Source organism: Alexandromys fortis, unplaced genomic scaffold (genome assembly GCF_014885135.2).
Source record: "Alexandromys fortis isolate MF-2015 unplaced genomic scaffold, M_Fortis_MF-2015_v1.1 scaffold_19, whole genome shotgun sequence".
NCBI classification, from domain to species: domain Eukaryota; kingdom Metazoa; phylum Chordata; class Mammalia; order Rodentia; family Cricetidae; genus Alexandromys; species Alexandromys fortis.
Genome location: NW_026067890.1, coordinates 2,090,146 through 2,109,402, shown reverse-complemented (window position 1 = coordinate 2,109,402; position 19,257 = coordinate 2,090,146). Strand labels below are relative to the sequence as shown.

At 44.8% G+C, this 19,257-nt stretch overlaps 1 long non-coding RNA gene across 4 annotated transcripts in view; it reads right to left on the bottom strand.

The window, feature by feature from the left end:
* Nucleotides 1-13,998, bottom strand: part of LOC126505806 (uncharacterized) — a 32,267-nt gene extending 18,269 nt beyond the window's left edge. Inside the window, exons 1-6 of one of the 4 annotated variants that reach the window (XR_007593008.1) lie at nucleotides 13,641-13,998; nucleotides 12,793-12,874; nucleotides 12,258-12,311; nucleotides 6,379-6,751; nucleotides 5,625-5,752; nucleotides 5,003-5,236 (exon numbers count right to left, since the gene is read on the bottom strand). This is a non-coding gene — a long non-coding RNA (uncharacterized lncRNA). Of the gene's footprint in view, nucleotides 1-5,002; nucleotides 5,237-5,624; nucleotides 5,753-6,378; nucleotides 6,752-12,257; nucleotides 12,312-12,792; nucleotides 12,875-13,640 lie in introns of those variants that run through there. The other 3 variants (XR_007593003.1, XR_007592992.1, XR_007592985.1) reach the window with 3 other exon arrangements.
* Between the last annotated feature and the right edge of the window lie 5,259 nt (nucleotides 13,999-19,257).

Sequence of the window (19,257 nt, the reverse complement as noted above, 5' to 3'; positions counted from 1 at the left end):
TGGGAGTATTCCAGAATAGTTGAGTTCCTTTAGAACAGAAGTGTGCCTGCATCGCTCTCTGCTACTTCATAGCTAGCCAGCATGTAGGATGTGGCTCAAGTGAACTCCGTCTGATGTTTTAGTTCAGTGTGCTGTGTATGTCAGTGCTGTGTGTAGTTCATGAAAACGTGGATGGACCTTTCCTAGTGATGAAAAGTCAAACATTGTCCAAATCAATTCAGAGAGACTGCTGAAATACATCCAGGAAGTTTGGATTCTTGTGTGTGGACCAGTCTGCGGGAGCAGAATATGGTCATTATCCTTACCAATGGTTTCTATAGCCTGGGATAGTAGATGTAGTTTGCTTCATAGAAGAATAATTAATTACATGTTCACAACATAAGTAAGCCTTGTAAGGTGCTCACTCTGCAATAATCGAGATATGAGGTATAATTTTATCTTTCGAGTAAAGCTTTTAGGATATGGTAAAGCGGGGTCTCCTTCAGGTTGATGTGACCCTTTATGCTGGTCGAGTGCCGTCAGCAATGTTGAGGGAAGCTGGGGCGCAGCCTGGGCATCTGAGAGTGAGATGTGAACTCAGCAGCACTAATGGGGAGATGCTTGATGTGGGTGGGCGCCGCTGTTGAACCTCAGTTTGTCAAAAAGGTAGGACAACTGGAAAGTTTTGTTGCTCTCAGGAAGCTGAGTCTGCACTTTTCTAAAACAATTCAGCTCCTTTTTTATTTCTGTATGTTCTTAAGAGACCAGCAAATACAAACAGTTGTATGGGTTTGACATGGTACAGCTCTTTAACACTATTAGGCAGGGTCCTCATACAGTCCAGGTGGACCATTCACTCCCTATTTAGCTGAGGCTGGTCTAGAACTCAGTCCTCCTGCCTCCACCTCCCAAGTAACATTACAGCACTAACTCCATACACTAACTTCATACCCTGTAAGAGCATTTTAGGGACTGCGATGTAACTCGGTGATAAAAGTGATTGCAATGCATTCCTTAGCCCCTGTGCTGAATCTCATGCCCACAAAAACTACAACTAATGCTATTTAAACTCATAACCTTGCTTTTTACCAAGCCCTTGGTTTCTGTTTGCCTGCGTGGGGAGTACATTTAGAGAACTGGCTTTCAGCTTTCCCTGCTTACATATTTCTTCCTCAGAATGAGGTGCCTGAAAGCAGAGCAGGTTAGTGGGTTCTTTTTAGCTTCTCTTTCATAACCTGCTCTTCTTCCTCTTCTCAGAAGTTACCGCCCCATTCTAATATTGCTGTTATTTTATCTGTATTCTCCTAGACTGTAAGAAAATCTCCAGGGCACTAGAAATAAAGACTTGATTTCTTATTCTCACAGCGTACTCAAAGATACACACTTGTGTCTCTGTATACTATGTGATACTCAAAGATACACACTTGTGTCTCTGTATACTATGTGATACTCAAAGATACACACTTGTGTCTCTGTATACTACGTAAAATGAGCGTCAGTGTTTACATGAATGAATGAGCGTCATTGCAACAGTGCATCTTTAAGTAAAGCTAATGTTTATGATTATTAGAAACATTTACAGAAGCCCGCTAGATTATTTATGTTGTGCATGTGAGTATGTGGTATATGTGTGCGTGTGTGTGTGTGTGCACAAATGTGTATGGGGTGCTCCATCTGTGCCAGTGCCCAGGTGGATGACAGGCTGACATCAGGATGCCTTCCTGAACTTGGAGCCGAGTGGTGGTGGCAGCAGACACCTTTAATCCCAGTACTTGAGAGGCAGAGGCAGGCAGATTTCTGAGAGTGAGTTCCAAGACAGCCAGGGCTACACAGAGAAACCCTGTCTTGAGAAACCAAACCAACTAACCAGCGAAACAACAACAACAACAATAAAAAGAAACCCCAAAACCAACAAGCCAAAACCAGAACAAACAAAAACCCACTCCCACTAAAACACGGAAGTTAAGCTCTCTGGAAGAGCAAAAAAATGCTATTACCTCTGAGCTGTCTCCAGAGCAGCACACCAGCCCTGTCGCCTGTGTTCTGGGGTCTTAGTGTGGATCCCCTGTTCGCACAGCAGGCGCTCAACCTGTGTGCTGTCTCCCCAGCCCCTGATAGAACGGTTAGCTTTTAACAAAACAGCTGATCTTTGGAAGTATACTGCCGAGTGTGAACCAATCACGTCTTTGTTTCCCTTCTTCCTGCCAGATGGAAAAGTGATAGGTTCTCTAATCTATAATCGATAGCTGATGAGTAATGCCCACAGCTTCAGCCCCATGTTTGCTTGATAACCTTTCTGCTCTTATCCCCACTACGTTTTGCTTCCTTCCAGCAATCCATCTATGATACCTGGTCTTATTTTGAAACCAGAAAGCCACACCACTTAGTAACATACATAGTTCCAATAAAATTTTCTTTCTTTTCCTTTGTTTCTTCTTCTTCTTTTTTTTTTTTGTACTTTTTAAAAATAATTTATTTAACTTTATGCTCTTTGGTGTGAAAGTGTCAGGTCCCCAGGAACTGGAGTTACAGACAGTTGTAAGCTGCCATGTTTGTGCTAGGAACTGAACCTGGGTCCTCAAGAAGAACAGCCAGTGCTCTCGTAACGGCTGAGCAATCTCTCCAGATTCTTTTATTTTTTTTTATTTATTTTTTTTAGGTCAGGCTAGCCTTGAACTTACAGAGATCCATCTCCCTCTGCTTCCCAAGTTCTGGGAATAAAGGCATGCGCCACTACTTCCAGTCAAAATTTTATTTATGTTTAGTAATTTTAGAATATTTTTATGATTGACTGGTTAACCTTATCAAGTCAATGTTTAAATGTTTTGAATCTGGTGTTTACTGAAAAGTTTAAATTTTAAAAATGTAAAATGAACATATATGGAAAAAATGTGCATACATACAGACACCAAAAAAAAAATGGTCTGAGAGATGAGTATCTGACTTCCCTTAGTCCATCTACAGCAAAGGAGGGAGGGAGGACTGGGATGTTCCTCTCTCCTCTGCTGTCCAGATCTAAATAGAGCAGTAGTGAAAGTATATGGCCTTTGTAGATGTCAACAAGATAGATATGCCGATAAGTCTTTTGTTAGCTCAAGCTAGAGTTATTTGGAAAGAGAAAACATCAATTGGGACATCGCTTCTATCAGATTGGCCTGTGAGCAAGTTTCTGGGGGCATTTTCTTGATTAATGGTTGGGAGGGCCCAGCATACTGTGGGCAGGGCCACCCCAAGGCAGTTGATCATGACTTGTATAAAAGTAAACTGAGCAAGCCATTAAGTGCTTTCTTCCATGGTGTCTGCTTCAGTTCCTGCCACCAGGGTCCTGCTTGAATACCTGTTCTAACCGCCTTCAGTGATGGATTGTGATGGGAAAATGTAAGCCAAATAAACCCCTTTCTTCCCTAGTTGCTTCTGGTCAGTGTTGTCATAGCAATACAAAGCTAAGAAAGTGGAATAAGGCAGATATTACATGGTGGTGATTATATGTATGTATATAAATGTGCATATAATGTATGTATGTAAATATACATTTATTTTGTCTTAGTTTGCAGTGCTAGGCATTGACTCCAGTGTGTCCCACCCACATCCTAAACAAGCTCCACCACTGAGCTCCATTCCCATTCTGGAGACTTTCAGAGGTGCATTCTCTCCTTCAACAGTAGTACTACCTCTCCCTTTCCTGTCTGGGCCCTAGCTGATATCTGTGGTCATAACTGGGCAGCAGTGTGGACACTTCATTTAATATATGCAAAGTTCAGGCACTCTACAGCACCTCAGCAGGAAGTCAGAGGACACAAATGCCTGGACCATTGTGAACTATAATAACTTAAACCCACTGTTGACCAGATACATCAGACTATTGTGCTAAAAGAGTTTGGGAGGCAGGAAGGAGTTCAGGGTGGAAACTGAGGCGGTCGTCCTTCAGGTTTACTCATGAAGCTTAATTTGAGTTTTCTTTACTATTGTGTTTTCACGGTCCCCAGAGTCAATCAGGATCAAGATGCTAATTTTGGGTCTGGCCGATTCCGAATATATCATGTGTTCTTTTATTATTTGGTATCACAAACAGGTGATCTTATACTGGAAACTAGTGATGTCGTTACTGTAAAGTTAGAACAAAGAAGAGACACTGAGGTAGCCAGCGGTCAGAAAGTGCAAGCCGCAGTCAATACTCTTAGGACTAGAAAGACAGAGGGTGCAGGTGTCGACTCTAGCTAGAACGGAGGAGTTTGGAAGCGGGGCTCTTTAGGACCGACAGGTGTCTTAGGAAAGGCTACTTTTCAGCAGGGCAATGGGGCCTCAGAGCGCCGTGGCCGACGAGCAGGTGCAGCTCGATAGGTGCTTGCCTGACCGGGAAGGTGCAGAGCACAGTAGGGGGTGATTCTTACTGTTCAAAGGATAGCAAAGGTATTCTGAAGATGTGGCAGGGAGGAAGATAAAGGCCGGAGAAGCTCAGCACCACAGTTTGCGGCTGCACCGGTCCCAAGAGGAACTGGAAGCAGGAAAGCCGTTCTTCCCCTTTCCACCCAGGCCTTCCTCTTTTCAGAAGTCCTCACTGGAAGGCATGTGTTACAGAGGTCTGGAAATTGTAGACTGCATCTCAGTCATGAAGCAGCGTTTTGAAAGGTATACTTGGGGTTAAGAGGCAGTAAATAGCCAGATCTATCTTCCCGGACCATGCAGCATCTGTGATGGTTAACCTAAATTGTCAGCTTGACTGGATCTAGAACCACCATAGAAACATACCTCTGGTTGTGTTTGTGAGGGTGGCCTGGCTAGTTTTGTGTCAAGTCGACACAAGCTAGAACCTCAATTTAGAAAATGCCTCCATGAAATCCAGCTATAGTTACCAAGCTGTGGTGGCGCACACCTTTAATTCCAGCACTCGGGAGGCAGAGACAGGTGGATCTCTAAGTTCGAGGCCAGTCTGCTCTACAAGAGCTAGTTCCAGGACAGGACAGTCACCAATGCTACACAGAGAAACCCTGTCTCGAAAAAAATGAAACAACAACAACAAAAATCCAGCTACGGTGTATTTTCTTAATTAGCGATTGATGGGGGAGGGGGGAGGGCCCAGCCCATTGTAGTTGGTGCCATCCCTGGGCTGATGGTCCTGGGTTTTATAAGACAGCAGGCTGAGCAAGCCATGGTGAGCAAGCTCGTAAGCAATACTCCTCCATGGCCTCTGCATCAACTTTTGACTCCAGGTTTCCGTCCTGCTTGAGTTCCCGTCCTGACTTCCTTCAGGGATGGACTGCAATATGAAAGCAAAAGCCAAATAAACTCTTTCTTTGCCAAGCTGCTTTGCTTGATGGCATTTTATCACAGCAGTAGAAGCCCTAACTCAGACAGAGGGTGTTTTCAGACAGGGTTAATGGAGGTGGGAAGGCCCCTCTTAAATGTGAGCAGCACTGTGCCGTGGGCTGGAAATCTAGACAGAATACAAGGGAGAAAGCGAGCTTAGCAGCCGCTTTCATCACTGCGAATCCTGACTGGTTGCTGCAGCCTTACATTCCTGCTGCCCTGAGGCCTCTAATACACAATGGGCTGTGAGCCGTGAGAAACCCTTCCTCTCTTAAGTTGCTCTTCTCAGATATGTGCTCACAGCAGGAAGAAAGGAGAGGAATTCAGCACCTGTTTACCTGCCTCTGACTTCAGAGCGTGTTGCTTTGGCCCAGTGAGACACAACCACCCTTTCCACAAAGGTGTTTCCAGCCTCTGAAAAGATCAGTCACCGTAGCCTTGTCTGGGTGCTGTCTGCCCGGGCACTCTAAAACAGTGTGATTTGTAAAGTTAACTACAGTAACAAGACTTTAAAAAATCTTTTTTTTCTTCTTTGAGAATTTCATACATGTATATAATGTGTCTTGAGTATATTCACTCTCCATCTTCCTCTCGAGCTTTCCCCGGCTTCTTTCACATCTCCTTCCTAACTCATGGCCTCCTTTTAAATGACCTATCTGTCTGTCTATCTATCTATCTATCCATCCATCCATCTATATCTTTTGTCTATCATCTATCTATCTATCTATCTATCTATCTATCTATCTATCTATCTATCTATTATCTATCTATCTATCTATCATCTATCTATCTACCTATCATCTATCTACCTATCCATCTATCATCTATCTACCTACCTGTCTGTCTGTTATCTATCTATCTATCTATCTATCTATCTATCTATCTATCTATCTATCTATCTATCTATCCTTTTAACCCACTGAGTCTAATTAGTACCACTGTACATGAATGTGTGGTCATCCACTGGGACATGAGCAACCTACCAGCAGCTACACTCCCAAAGAAGAGACTCTTCCCCAGCACCCCTCAACTAACAAGCAAGGGGTGGCTCTTGAGAGCTCCTCTTCCCTCCCGCTGGAATTTTTACCGCACCTGATGTTGTGCAGGTACCGACAGCTGCTGTGGGGCTCTTACGTTTCATCTGCGCCCTGTCCGGAGACAGCACTTCGCATCCTCCTCCCCACCCTCCGGCTCTCCCAGTCTTTTGTCCTTGGTGTTCCCAGAGCCTGAGGTCAGGTGCGGGAGTGGATGTAGTTGTCCTGTCTAGTGCCATGTATTCACTGCCACTTATTCTCAGCGCTTTGAACAGCAATGAGTTTCCTGGTCAGGCCAAGACTGAGCTCTCTGAGTGGGTGGTGTCTTCAGCAGAAAGGGTCTGGTTATGGTGGGAAGTCAGGAGGAATGACTAGAGCTTGTATTGTTTGCGATGCCACAGGGGTCTTCCTGACCAGAAGTAGTAACAATCCTGACGTAAAATACAGGTGGACAGTAATAAAGGAGAGGAGAAACGCAAACATCAGTATACACAGAACAAGCAAGGAAGGCAATCTCTGTAGTTGCTACAGTCCCGCGTTGTTAGGTTAGCTACGCAGTCCATTCTTAGTAGAACTAATTCAGTCCTTCACTCCCAAGAGTCTAAATATTAGTAGTCATTTTATATTTATTGCCATATTTGCCTTAATGCTTAGTGCTGGGTTTGATAGGACTCAAGGGCACCTCAGAGAGCGTCCTAGGCTGCGGACATCGGCTTCCCTGCCTTCGTTGTCACGTCAGCCACTCAATTTACCCTTAGTAACTTGGAACAATTTTCCAGCAAAGATGACGAGCCCTTCTTTGTTGGCTGGTTTAATAATACAAAAAGCTCAGTGTGGCCTCTGGAAATTTCGTCTTCTAATTTACTGGCACCATTGTTGTGACTTCTGGAGGAGGAACGCGAGTCAACTATGGTGATTGGCGTTACGGGATGAGAAACACAGGTTTGTGGGTAGGAAATTAGTTGTGACGGTGGAGGAGTCTGTCCCCATTTTGCTCCTTTGTCCGAGCAGTACATTCTGGCTGTGGAAGAAAGAGTACCCCGTGTTCCTTGCTGAATCCAAGAATAGCACAGATACTAAAGGATGGGTCTAGCTTTTCAGAGTCTTCTCCCCCACTGGCATTACAACTGTGAACCTTTAGTAAGCTGTTTTATAGCCCTGTCCCCCTCTGGAAGACACTGCTCTACATGACAGACTGACAACCTAGACACACAGAACAATCGTGTGTCTAAGAAATGGGCTTCTCCTCGGAAGCGATATTGTGTAGGACACCCATAAATCCACAAACACTCCCAGTCATCTGTTGCTGTGTCACAAATCCCGCCCCCTAAATTTAGCAGCTTGAGACAACAAACATTTATTACTTCACAATTTATGTCGTTCAAGAATCCAGGAACAATTATAGCTAGTTATTTCTGGCCAAAGGTCATAAGATTGCAATCAAGTTTTTGGCAGAGCTGCCGTCATCTCCAGACATGCGTGAGGGACCAGAAACACGGCTAACCTTGCTCATCCTTGTCAGTCTCTGTTCTGGCACAGGCCGGTAAGCTAGGAGGGAAATGTGCCTTGCTATGTCGTGCCGCCATGACTTCACACCATGACAGCTCGCAGCCTCTAGGGTGAGTGATCCAAGGGCTAGGGAGAGAGAAAGACAGCCCCTAAGGGGAAGCCAGTCAGAAGTCCTATCCCGTAATTCTTCCATTTTTCTATTAATTAGAACCAAGCCACCAATCCAACACCTCCCTGAGGGGACGGTGCCTCTTAAACTCATAAGTAGCAGGAAGCATATGTCATTCAGAGGCTGCTACAGCAGTTGGAGGGGCAGAAGCACAGACCTAGTGTTTGGGAATAGGTTAATTATTCTTTGCAGAAACAGAGCTTGGGCTGCTACCAGGCCACGGCAGAGACTGGATTTCTGATCGTGGGACATTTGCTAACCTGTAAACTGAACTGCCCATGGTGAACTGGGTGTTTTCCGAACCATCTATATGTAAAGGCTGTGTGCCAAGAGGCATCAGATTAGGTAAAGCAGAAGTTGTGATCATGTACACTGCGTGAGAGGCGACGCCACTTACAGATGACTGCACCATATACTAACATTGATAGATGCAGATGTCTGCAGCACCGCACCCCATTCAGCTGCCTCTGCTACGCAGAATGTCAGTCTATGTAGGTATCTGCTTGTCTGTTAGACTGGAACCTAAGTATTCTGACTCAAAGGCTGTAGCTGACAGTTTAACTGAAGTACTGGGGACTTAGAAAAATGTCTGGTAGTTTGACGACAAGGAGGACTGGGAGAGAGCTATGAATGAAACATTCTGAAGAACAGAGGGCGAGCACTGTACCCCATATATACCCATGTGATACTCAGCAAAAGGTACACACCATGGAGGAGCCTTCCAGAGTACCACATGACCTGCTTTGGGTGACATCGGCCTCTTCTGCAGTTGCTTACTGCTTTTTCAGTGACCGCGGTGGAGGGGATGCAGACTATGCATGGGCTCACCAGCATGGACTTCTCTTTCCAAGACTTGTCTAGTTGTTCTGGTGCTAAGTGCAGCACAGAACTCTCTAGGTAGCACCTTGGCCAGGGAGAGGCCAGAAAACCACCTCCAGGGAGGCCGGTGTCAATGGAGGAGATGGCGATTTCAACTCCCTGGAAAATACGTACTCAGGATACGGGCTTGTCTTCCTCGACTGTGATGTTTCAATCCACATAACTATGTCTGGGTGCTTGGGACAGTATTTTTCTGATGAAGACCTAATTTCTAAGTCATCCTTATGCTACGAAAACACACTTTTCTTGAGATAGTGTCTTGCTATGTAGCCTAGGCTGGCAATGAATTCACAGTCTTCCTGTCTCAGCTTCCTGAATGCTTGGATTATAGGTGCATACCACCAGGACTGGATTAAACAGCATATATATAACACACACATATATTTATATATATGTATATATAAACATATATATGTGTGTGCACTCTTTATATTACATATTATATATAACACACATATATGTGTGTGCATGCCCACTCTTTATATTGTATACCCTTATATATAATACACACACATATATAAAACATCTATAAACACCTGTAATTCTGTAATTCTTGAACTTTGGAAGAGTAACTTCAAGATTATCCTGGACAGTGAGATCCTGCCTCAACAAAGCCAACACACATGAAGAAACCCAAAAATATGATGGTACTCTAACAAAATATTTGTCTAATTAGGATAATGATGTGGTTAATTTTTTTGTTTTTCAAGTTACTACGTGCCCAGGGAGAGATGCCAAAATAAGCTATAAAGAAAATAAAATGAAGATGATTTTTATTTTTATTATTTTGCTCTTAGATTACAAGGATTCATGTAGCTCAGCCTGACCTTGAACTTTCAGTGTAGTTGAGACTTCCTTGAGCTCTTGATCCTTCTGCTTCTCCTTCTCCACTACTGGATTACAGGCACCGCCAAGCCCAGCTTTGAAGACAAGTTTTAAGCCACAGTGGCCACAAGGCAGTTTCCCTGACCATAAACGAGCGAGCACCGAGATTCTGATGATTTAACCCTGGTCGCAGTACTGTTACGTTCTTCCAGTCACTCAGACTGAGACTACTTCCGTCCCTCCTTAGACAGTCTCTGTTGTCTCAGGGAGTCTCAAGCTCCAGGGCAATACTCGTCTTTATAGATATAAAAGTCCAGTCCACTCCTCTCTCAGGACATTCTGAATGGGTAGGTCTGGGTGTGACCTAGGGTTTGTAAGTTTTATTATAGCAATGTAGTGACTTCGTGTGTGTGTGTGTGTGTGTGCGCGCGCGCGTGTGCGCGCACGCGCGCGCGCATGTGCACACACCTGCGTAAGTGTGTGGAAGTCAGAGGACAACTTTCGGTACTTGGTTCTCTTCTTCCATTATGATAGTCCTACAGAGCCAACTCTGATTTTCAGGCTTGGTCGCAAGTGCTTTTACCCATTTCACTGGCCCCAATCTGTTTATATTCCCCCAGGATTCCTGTGTGACTCAGGCTTACGAGGTCCCTTCAAGGTCACACCTTTAAGGAATAGTAGCCCAGACGTACAGGTGGTTCCGGGGCTGAAGGGACTGAGGGAGAATTTAAGTTAAGACGTGGAAGAAACAGGGGCAAGTTCCTTTTGTTGTTGACAGAATCAGATTTCAGAAACACAAGTAGGAAGACAACCCCAAATCCTTTACCCCCGCCCCCTTTGCTTAGCATTGATTCAAAAAGTAGCACGTCCCTGTGCTCAGGTTACCAGCTTGGGTCTGCAGAGCGGTTGTCTATCGGCACGAGAAAGGCTCGCAGCACAATGCCTGCTGGTATCAGATTGCGCTTCCACAACCATATCAGAGCTGCCTCCAGAGCCGGCCGAGATAGATCTGACTCAATACCAACCTCGCTGCTTCTCGGTTACCTATTTTAAGGTTAATAACCTAACCTTGGATTTTTCACTGGAATGACAGAAAAATCTACTCCAGCCATGTCAGACTCGGGGATTGAACTTGGATCACAAGCACTTTTACCTTCTAGTCATCTCTCTGGCCCTGGAATAATGTATTTTTTTTTAGCTGCTCCGGAGATATAATTTGATTGGAAATACTTAATCATTTTAGATGTCAGACCTTGCACAAGCTCACTAAGGCAGGCATTATCCCGCCAATGCACTCAGGGAATGTCACGGTGAAAGTGTCCCCTGCTGAGAAACTGGGGTTGTGTCCCACTGACTGTCACCAGAGAATGGCGTGACCTTCCTGAAGAGGCTTTGAACTGAAGTAGGACATGGCATCTCATCTCCCTCCTGGAGAAGCTCAGGTTTCCCTGTCCTCTGTCAATGACAGAAAATATAAAGAGAGTTTCTATCACAGCCTAGGAGCCCGGAGTCTAACCTGGTTGTTCTTTCTCTTGCTTCTCTGGCAACCTCCCACCCCAGCTTCAAGGTGTATTGTTCAGGTTGATGTGGACAGCTGACCTTTCTTGCATAGCATATCTCTGAGAATCAAACACTTGAGATTGTTTCTTTTTCCTCAGGTAGACTTCAGATTATTTGATTGGTTTTACATAGTTATTAAAACTGCAAGTCATACACGCTTGCCAAGAGGGCTTGCGCGTTTAAAGGGCTAACCAAGATAGTCTACTTAGCCTTCTATTGAGCTCTTCTGGCTCTGTAAGAACCTCACTCTGGGGATTACGGTTTTGGCTGAATGGTCTTTTCCCCTCCACTGCATCCTAGGGAATTCTCTATTCACTAGAGAACTATCCACAGACAACATCAAGGAGGAAGAGAATAGGCAAGATAGGGGAACAAAGACGCAAAGCAGCACCATGAACAAAACGCCACAGAGGCTGGAGGGGTGGCTCTGGGAGGAATGAGCTCACCCAGCAAGCATGAGGGACAGAGTCAGGATCCGCCACAGTCAACAAATGCCAGGTGTGAGAACAGTGCCAGTGACCCCAGTCCTGGGTGGAGAGAGGATGGGCCAGATCCTGAGGGTTGAAATGGTGGGCTTTAGTTCAATAAAAGATTCTCTCTCACAGCCAAGATGGTGAGTGAAGGAAGCAGGGATCTAAGATTGATCTCTGGCTTCTACTCTCGTGTGTGTGTGTGTGTGTGTGTGTGTGTGTGTGTGTGCGCAGGTAAATACACACACACACACACACACAACCAAGACTGAAGCACAAAAGCAGATGGGGGGCTCCCGAGTCTCACAGTAGGATGACATTTGTCAGAAGGCAGAGGTTGAGGAGTGATTGCAGATCAAACAAGGAAAGCCAGAAGCAGAAACAGAATGCCTCAGACAGAGACCCCAAGTGACTGCTGTCCACCTCATGCAGTTCGCATCCCATGGTGCTCTTTTCTGTCTTGCTGAACCCTGGCCCAAGGACCCCAGGTGGCTCATTCTCTCAGACAGGCTGGTCCAGACTCACCTTTCCGTCAGAGGCCTCAGTGCTGTCCTTTCATGGTCCTCACATACATTCTAGCTGTTGATAAAGCTTTGGTCAGTTTTCCTCATTTGCCTGGTATGCCTTTTCCTTTGCCAGGCACAAAGATTCTGGATACTTTATCTTTTTTTTTCTATCCCTTCTCTTCCCTTCCTCCCCTCTCCTCCTTTTCCTCTCCCTTTCCCTTTCTCTTCCTCTTTCACTTTCCCTTTCTCTTCCTCTTTCCCTCCCCCTCCCCTCCCCTCCCCTTCCCTTCCCTCTTTCTTTTCCAGATTCCTGTCCTCTCCTTCATTCCCTCCCTCTCCTGTCCTTTCTTTCAGGCCAGGCTGTGCCATTTGTTTAGTCTCCCTTGGAGAGAGTCCCATTTGTCCCTCTGGACCACCATGTTTTTGCTCTGTGCAGTTGCTTTGGTCCTTTTCTTAGCATCTCCCCTCTTTTCTCCCACAGCATTATGTCGTTAGCCACACCCTCATGTTCTGCTTCTTCCTCATTATCCGAGCTTCTGAACAAACCCGGGTACCTCTTTTTAGCAGTTCCTCTTGATTCAAATGCATCTGCGACCTTCTCCACACGGCAACCCACTTGAGAAATGTCTTATTGTCCTGTTTTGAAAGAGTTTATATCAAAACGGCGTGGTTTTCCTGGGGCTTATTTTTTAAGTTTACTTTTCTAAGTCTGCAATTATTGACAAAAAAAAAAACCCTAAGTATATTCAGGATGATTAATACGCCCTTCTGAATCACCAAGCACTGTCACAAGCTCATATCCAGCCACACATATAATTGCCCAGGCATCAAAGAAAACAGGGCTTGGCTCATCGTTTAAGCGAAGCATTTGAACTGAGCGGCGGCTGAATGACATCATGGTCCATTGTGCAGGGGAATGAATGTTCTCCAGTGATTCACACAGACAAATGAAGGGGGGAAACGAATCACGGCAGCACACGTAGTAGAAACCCTACCACGCAGACACAAACCGGCGGGCGGCAGAGCAGTCGGGACTCTGATAGTTTGAGCCAAACCACATTTGCCACCTGAAATGGAAGTAACTCATTTGACTTTTATTTACCTTCTGGATTTTTAGAATTAACGTACGAAATCTAAAAACGCCTTGTTAGTTGTTTAAAAGCTATATGTTGGTCAGAGATAGCTCAGTGGACCTTGTCGCTCTAGTCACCTGAGTCCCACCCCTAAGACCCATGTGAAGGTGAAATGACAGAACCGCCTCTACAAAGTTGTCCTCTGACCTCCACGTCCATATTGGGGCGCGTGTACCCCCACACACCATGCACATACAAAAGTCATAATCAATAAGAAACAATTAAAATGTTTACATGCTGTGGTGGCTGGTCTCGTCAGCCGGACTCACCCAGGTCTAAGAGGGACCGTCCACTGAGAGCTGCCTCCATCACGTCAGCCGTGAACAAGTCTGTGAGACTTGATTGATGTAGTTCTGACCCAGCCCACAGTGGGAGGTACCATCCCTAGGCAGATGGGCCCGGGCTGTGTAAGAAAGGCAGCTTCATGGAAACAAAGGAGTAAAGCCAGCAAACAGCCTTCCTTTGTGGTCTTGGCTTCAAGCTCTGGCCTTCGCTTCCCTTGATGATGGTCTGTGACCCATTAGATGAAATAAACCCTCTCTCTTCCAAACAGCTTTTGGTCATGGTGTTTATCACAGCAATAGAAAAGCAAACTAGAATATATGCATACATGGTTTATAATTATAATTATATATATATATATATTTAGATAATATAGCAATACAAACAAAGGTTCATGCCTCTGCTTCCAACTGAAATGGAGTAATTTGTTAGAGAGCTGAGAGACATCCTAGTGGGTAAGTAAGTACTTGTTGTGCTAGTGACCTGAGTTCGAATCTGGGAGCACCTTTTATATAAAGTGGTAGTGTGCATCTGTGACCCCAGTGTTCCGACAGCAGAGCGGGGAAGGAGGCAAGAGAATCATCGGACAGCAAAGAGACCTGTCCCAACAAGTTGGGAGGTAAAGGCTGGCTCAGAGATAGCCGCTGACCGTCACAAGGGTACCATGGCATTCATGCGCCAGCAGGCATCCACATATGTGAGCATGCATGTGAGCGTGTGCATGTGTGAGAGAGAGAGGGAGAGAGAGAGAAAGAGAGAGAGAGAGAGAGAGAGAGAGAGAGAGAGAGAGAGAGAGAGAGACAGAGGAAATTAGAGCTACCCCCTCCCCACCCCGTGACAGCTTAAATGGTGAGTCAAAAATAGCATGGTAAGTTTCAAGATATTCGCTATCAAGCAATCAGAGACGGTGTTCCTTGAGATATGGAAAGCAAGCATAGATTGTTCCTTGCAGCCAGGATAAAGTTCTCAGGCCATAGCACAGCGAGAAGAGACCCAGGTGGGTCCTGTGGAGATTCCCCAAGGTGAGGATGTTATATAAATTGAAATAGATTTTTTTCATACCATATATTCTGATTGCAGTTTTCCCTCCCTCCCCCCACTCCCAGTTCCCCCCATCTCCTCTCCCACCAAATTCCTACCCTTTCTTTCTCTCGTTAGAAAGCAAAAAAAAAAAAAAAAAAATGGGTGGTTGGGATATGAGGGATCGGGTTGGTTGACTCGAGAGCAGGAAGGAGGGGGAGAGTAATGGAAGAGATATCCATTGAGGCCCGCGGGGAGAGATTTGATGGAGACATCCCTTTTGGGGCTTTGTGTTCTGAGGTCTCTCGCTTTCTGCGTATTTTCTGGCTGTGCGTCTCTGTTCCCATGTCCTGCAGGAGGAAGCTTCTCTTCTGATGGCTGAATAAGGCATAGATCTATGAGTAAAGCAGAGTGTTGTTAGCAGTCATTTTATTGCTACATTCCCTTAGCAGAACAGTAGTAGGTTCTTCCCCTAAGTCCCTGGGCTAGTCTCAGGTTCTTGGCCACCCACGCAGTATTGGCTATGGTTTCTATCTCCTGGGATGGGCCTTAACTCAAATTAGATATATTGATTGGCTACTCCCACAAGCTTTATGCCACTGTTACACCAGAGTATCTTGCAGGCAGCTTACCCCTGTAGATCAAAGAGGTTGTAGCTGGGTTGGTTATTGGGAGAAGCTGTTAGTTAGTTCCAGGCTGCCCAGACCACAAAATAATCACACAGAAACTGTATTATTTGCCACAATGTTTGGCCAATAGCTTAAGTGTATTTATAGCTAGCTCTTATATCTAACCCACTTCTATTATTTTATATTTTACCACGAGGCTCATGGCCTATGGGCAAGGTTGCAGCAATAGGGAGAGCCACCAGGGGCCTTGGCAACAGCCTGGGTTATTTGGTGGTTTCCATGGGACCCCTTTGGCCAAGAGCTTGATTAAATGTAACTCATTCCTGGTACTGGAAGCTTCACTTGGTGATGAGAGATATCCAACTGGGGCTCTGTCTCCCCTGTTATTGGGGAATTTTATTTAGATCATGTTCATATACACACGTACTTTAGAAAAGGTTCTTCTGTATTAGGTTTCCTTACTATCCTCAAATGGCCCTAGTTTTTCTGTCCTTTCCCATATTCCCTCCCTTGTCTCCTTGTCCCCTCCTCCTTCCTGTTTGTGTCTCCCATTCCAGCACATAAACCCCCATCCATCCCTAGCTATCCATTCTATCCTTAGGGAGATTCCTCCCTCCCCCACAGTCCCTAACTCTCTGCCTTAAACTGTGTTTATATGGACTGTAGCTTGTCAAGATGAGGATTTTGATGAAATGTTGAAGGGCCTTGCTTGCCTAGAGTTGGCAGGACAGAATACTAGGGAGATGAGAGAAAGCATCCCAAATGAAGTTTGAAGAGAAACCCTCACCTACTCTGTAGAGCATCGAACCTCACTACCATTGGCTGGGAAAGAATCACTTGAGAAGATTAGAAGAATTGTCCTCATACAGGGCTGAAAGGCTAGTCTGCCTGCCACCATGCCTAAAACCCTTGCCAAATTAGAAAACACCAGAATTCACAGGTAAGTGTATTCTGTGCAGTGTTTAGGGTAGTCATGCAGCCAAGACACATCTAAAGGACAATTATTTTCTAGTAACATAATTATGGCTCAGAACCAATTCAAGGAATTTTTTTTTTTAATCCAACCACCTAACAGATAAAAATCCCAACAGTAGCTGGGCGGTGGTGGCGCACGCCTTTAATCCCAGCACTCGGGAGGCAGAGGCAGGCGGATCTCTGTGAGTGAGTTCGAGGCCAGCCTGGTCTACAAGAGCTAGTTCCAGAACAGGAACCAAAAGCTACAGAAAAACCCTGTCTCGAAAATAAAAAAAAAAAATCCCAACAGTATTTGATACAAAAAAATAAAGAAAATAAAAAAAACCAAAGTCAAGGAATAGTAGAGAACCTGTTTAGCATACAAGTAAGTGAACAGATACACATCACCAGGCAAGGATACAGGAAAATATGAACCAGGATTAGAACTACAAGAACAAAACTCAATAGGAATTAGCAGACACTACTAAAATAGTATTGCCACTGTATTCCATGTGTTCAAAAGCTAAAGGAAAAGTTAAACAGGTTGGTTAGAGACCAGGGGCACATGGAAAGGACTCAAGTAGAATTTAGGGATAAAATCTGTGATACTTGAACAAGGGACACCCGGTGGGGCGAGCCTGGACTCTCAGCACTTGGGAGGTGGATCCGTAGTTCAAGGTTAGTTTTGGCTTCATGGTGAGTTCAAGGTCTGCCTGAGACCATTTTTCAGAAAAGCCATAAAGGAAAAGACCTAAAGCCGAACAAAACAAACAAAACTTACCAGCCAAACAGCAAAACAAAAGACAAGGAGACAGAAACTATTCCTAGGATATCTGAGATGACCAAGATACAGAAGGTAATTAAAGGGAAATTAATTATTGTAGAAAAGTAGGTTAGTAAACCTGAAGACACAGCACTAGAACACTCCAGAGTGAAGCGCACAGAAGGAAAAATTCTGACTTTAAGGGAAATCGGAAGCAGAGAACAGTGGGGCAAGTCGGGCTAGTATAACTACCTGCGTGTAACCATAGTGCCCGAGGAAAGGAGGCAGCAGATGATGGCAGCGTCGTTCTGAGTGTCATGGAGACTATGAACCCATGCACCTTAGAAGCCCAGCAAACCCCAAACACAAAAGGAGAAACTCCAAAGTACTAGGGACCCATAAAAGCCAAAATAACTAACCTTAGTAGATCTGTACTACAAAACCATGTTAAATGAAGTCCCTAAGGGAGAAGGAAAATGACACAAAAGAAACAGGCAGCTGTAAGGGGCACCCATCAGAAATGGCAGTGCCAGGGGTAACTGGATGTATGGAAATGGACACATGACTGTTGGCCTTAAAGCTCTTTAAAGGGGAACGGGCTGTTTAAACAGCAGCATGGTGTTGAGCTGATGGTGTACATAGCAATCGTCTGCATGACATCATAGCGCAAGGCCTGGGAGAGTATTCCATAGGGGTTCTTAAGCTGCATGTGGGGTAATTGAATCGCTTCTGGCTTTGCATCCTGGCTGGTAAAGACACTATAAAATAAATGAGTTAGTTAGATTTTTAATGGGATCAACTTAAATCTATAGATCTGTGATCTTTTTCTTTTACTTATAAACATAGTGTGTCTTTATTCTGTTTTCTTTGGGTTTTTTTTTTTTTTGTATGAAGAATTGGAAGATTTCCTAGGATGGTCTATTCCAGGTGTGCACTGTTTAACAGTTAGTGTAAGGGGCTGAGAGTTTAGCTCAGTGGTAATGCCTGTTATATGTGCGGAACTGGGCTCAATCCCCAGCACAAGACACTCTAAGATTCTGAAAGCCTAAAGTGTAAGGTTCTCTAAACTTTCCTGTGAAGATAAGATGATAGCCACAAAACTTCTTTTCCTCAAAGCATTCTTAGTTAACTTTACTTTCTAGAAAAGAAGCAGAATTCCCCGAGCAAGCCCAGTGTGACTCCTAGGCTCAGGACGATGCGACTGTCCCGAAATCAGAGAGCCGAGGACAGAAATGCAAGCTGTGCCCAATTCTTCAGTAGATGGTGAATCTTCCCAGCCCTCCCCTGAATAGCATGATAAACCCGAGTGATTCCTTCAGGTCTTTATTTGTGTTCTGGGCTTCCTTGGATCTACAAGTTCTAGGTCTGAGACAAAAATGGCTCTTTTAGGAAAGAAAAATTAAACAGGAACTAGAACAAAAATGAACTAAGAAGTCTGTGAAATCCATAGCTTATTTGTTTACTGTTTTATTGACATGCTAGAGCCTTGAGCAGATGGATGTCAAGTACTTACTACTTAGCTACACTCCTGCCCTGCTTGGTATCTGCTTGCTTGTTGGAAGATAAGGAAATGGTGTATATCCTGGCTGGTTTTCTGTCAACTTGACACAAGCTAGAGTCATCAGAGAGGCGGGAACCTCAATTGAGAAAATGCCTCCCTAAGATTTGGCTATAATTTTCTTAATTAGTGATTGATGGGGGAGGATCCATTCCATTGTGAGTGGTGCCTTCCTTGGGCTGGTGGTCCTGGGTTCTAGAAGAAAGCGGGTTGAGGAAGCCATGGGAAGCAAGGCAATAAGCAGCATTCCTCCATGACCCCTGCATCAGCTTCTGCCTCCAGGTTCCCACCCTGCTTGCGTCCCCTGCTTTTGATAATGAACAGGGAGTGAAATCAACCCCAAGTTTCTCCCCCAAGTTGCTTTGGTCATGGCATTTTATCACAGCAGCAGCAGTGACCCTGAGACGGGTGTGAGAGCCCCAAGTGCATCCAGCTGGATGCTGTTAGTTTGGCTTTCGGTTCTCAACCTGTGGGATCACCTAAGACCATTGGAAAACACAAATGTTTACATTATGAATCATAATAGTAGCAAATTACAATTATGAAGTAGTAATAAAAATAATGTTATGATGGGGAGGTCACTATAATGTATTAAAGAGTCGCAGCTTTACAAAGGTTGAGAACCACTGCTTCAGGGAGATGGGCAGGCTAGTTCCATGTCAACTGGACACGAGCTGGAG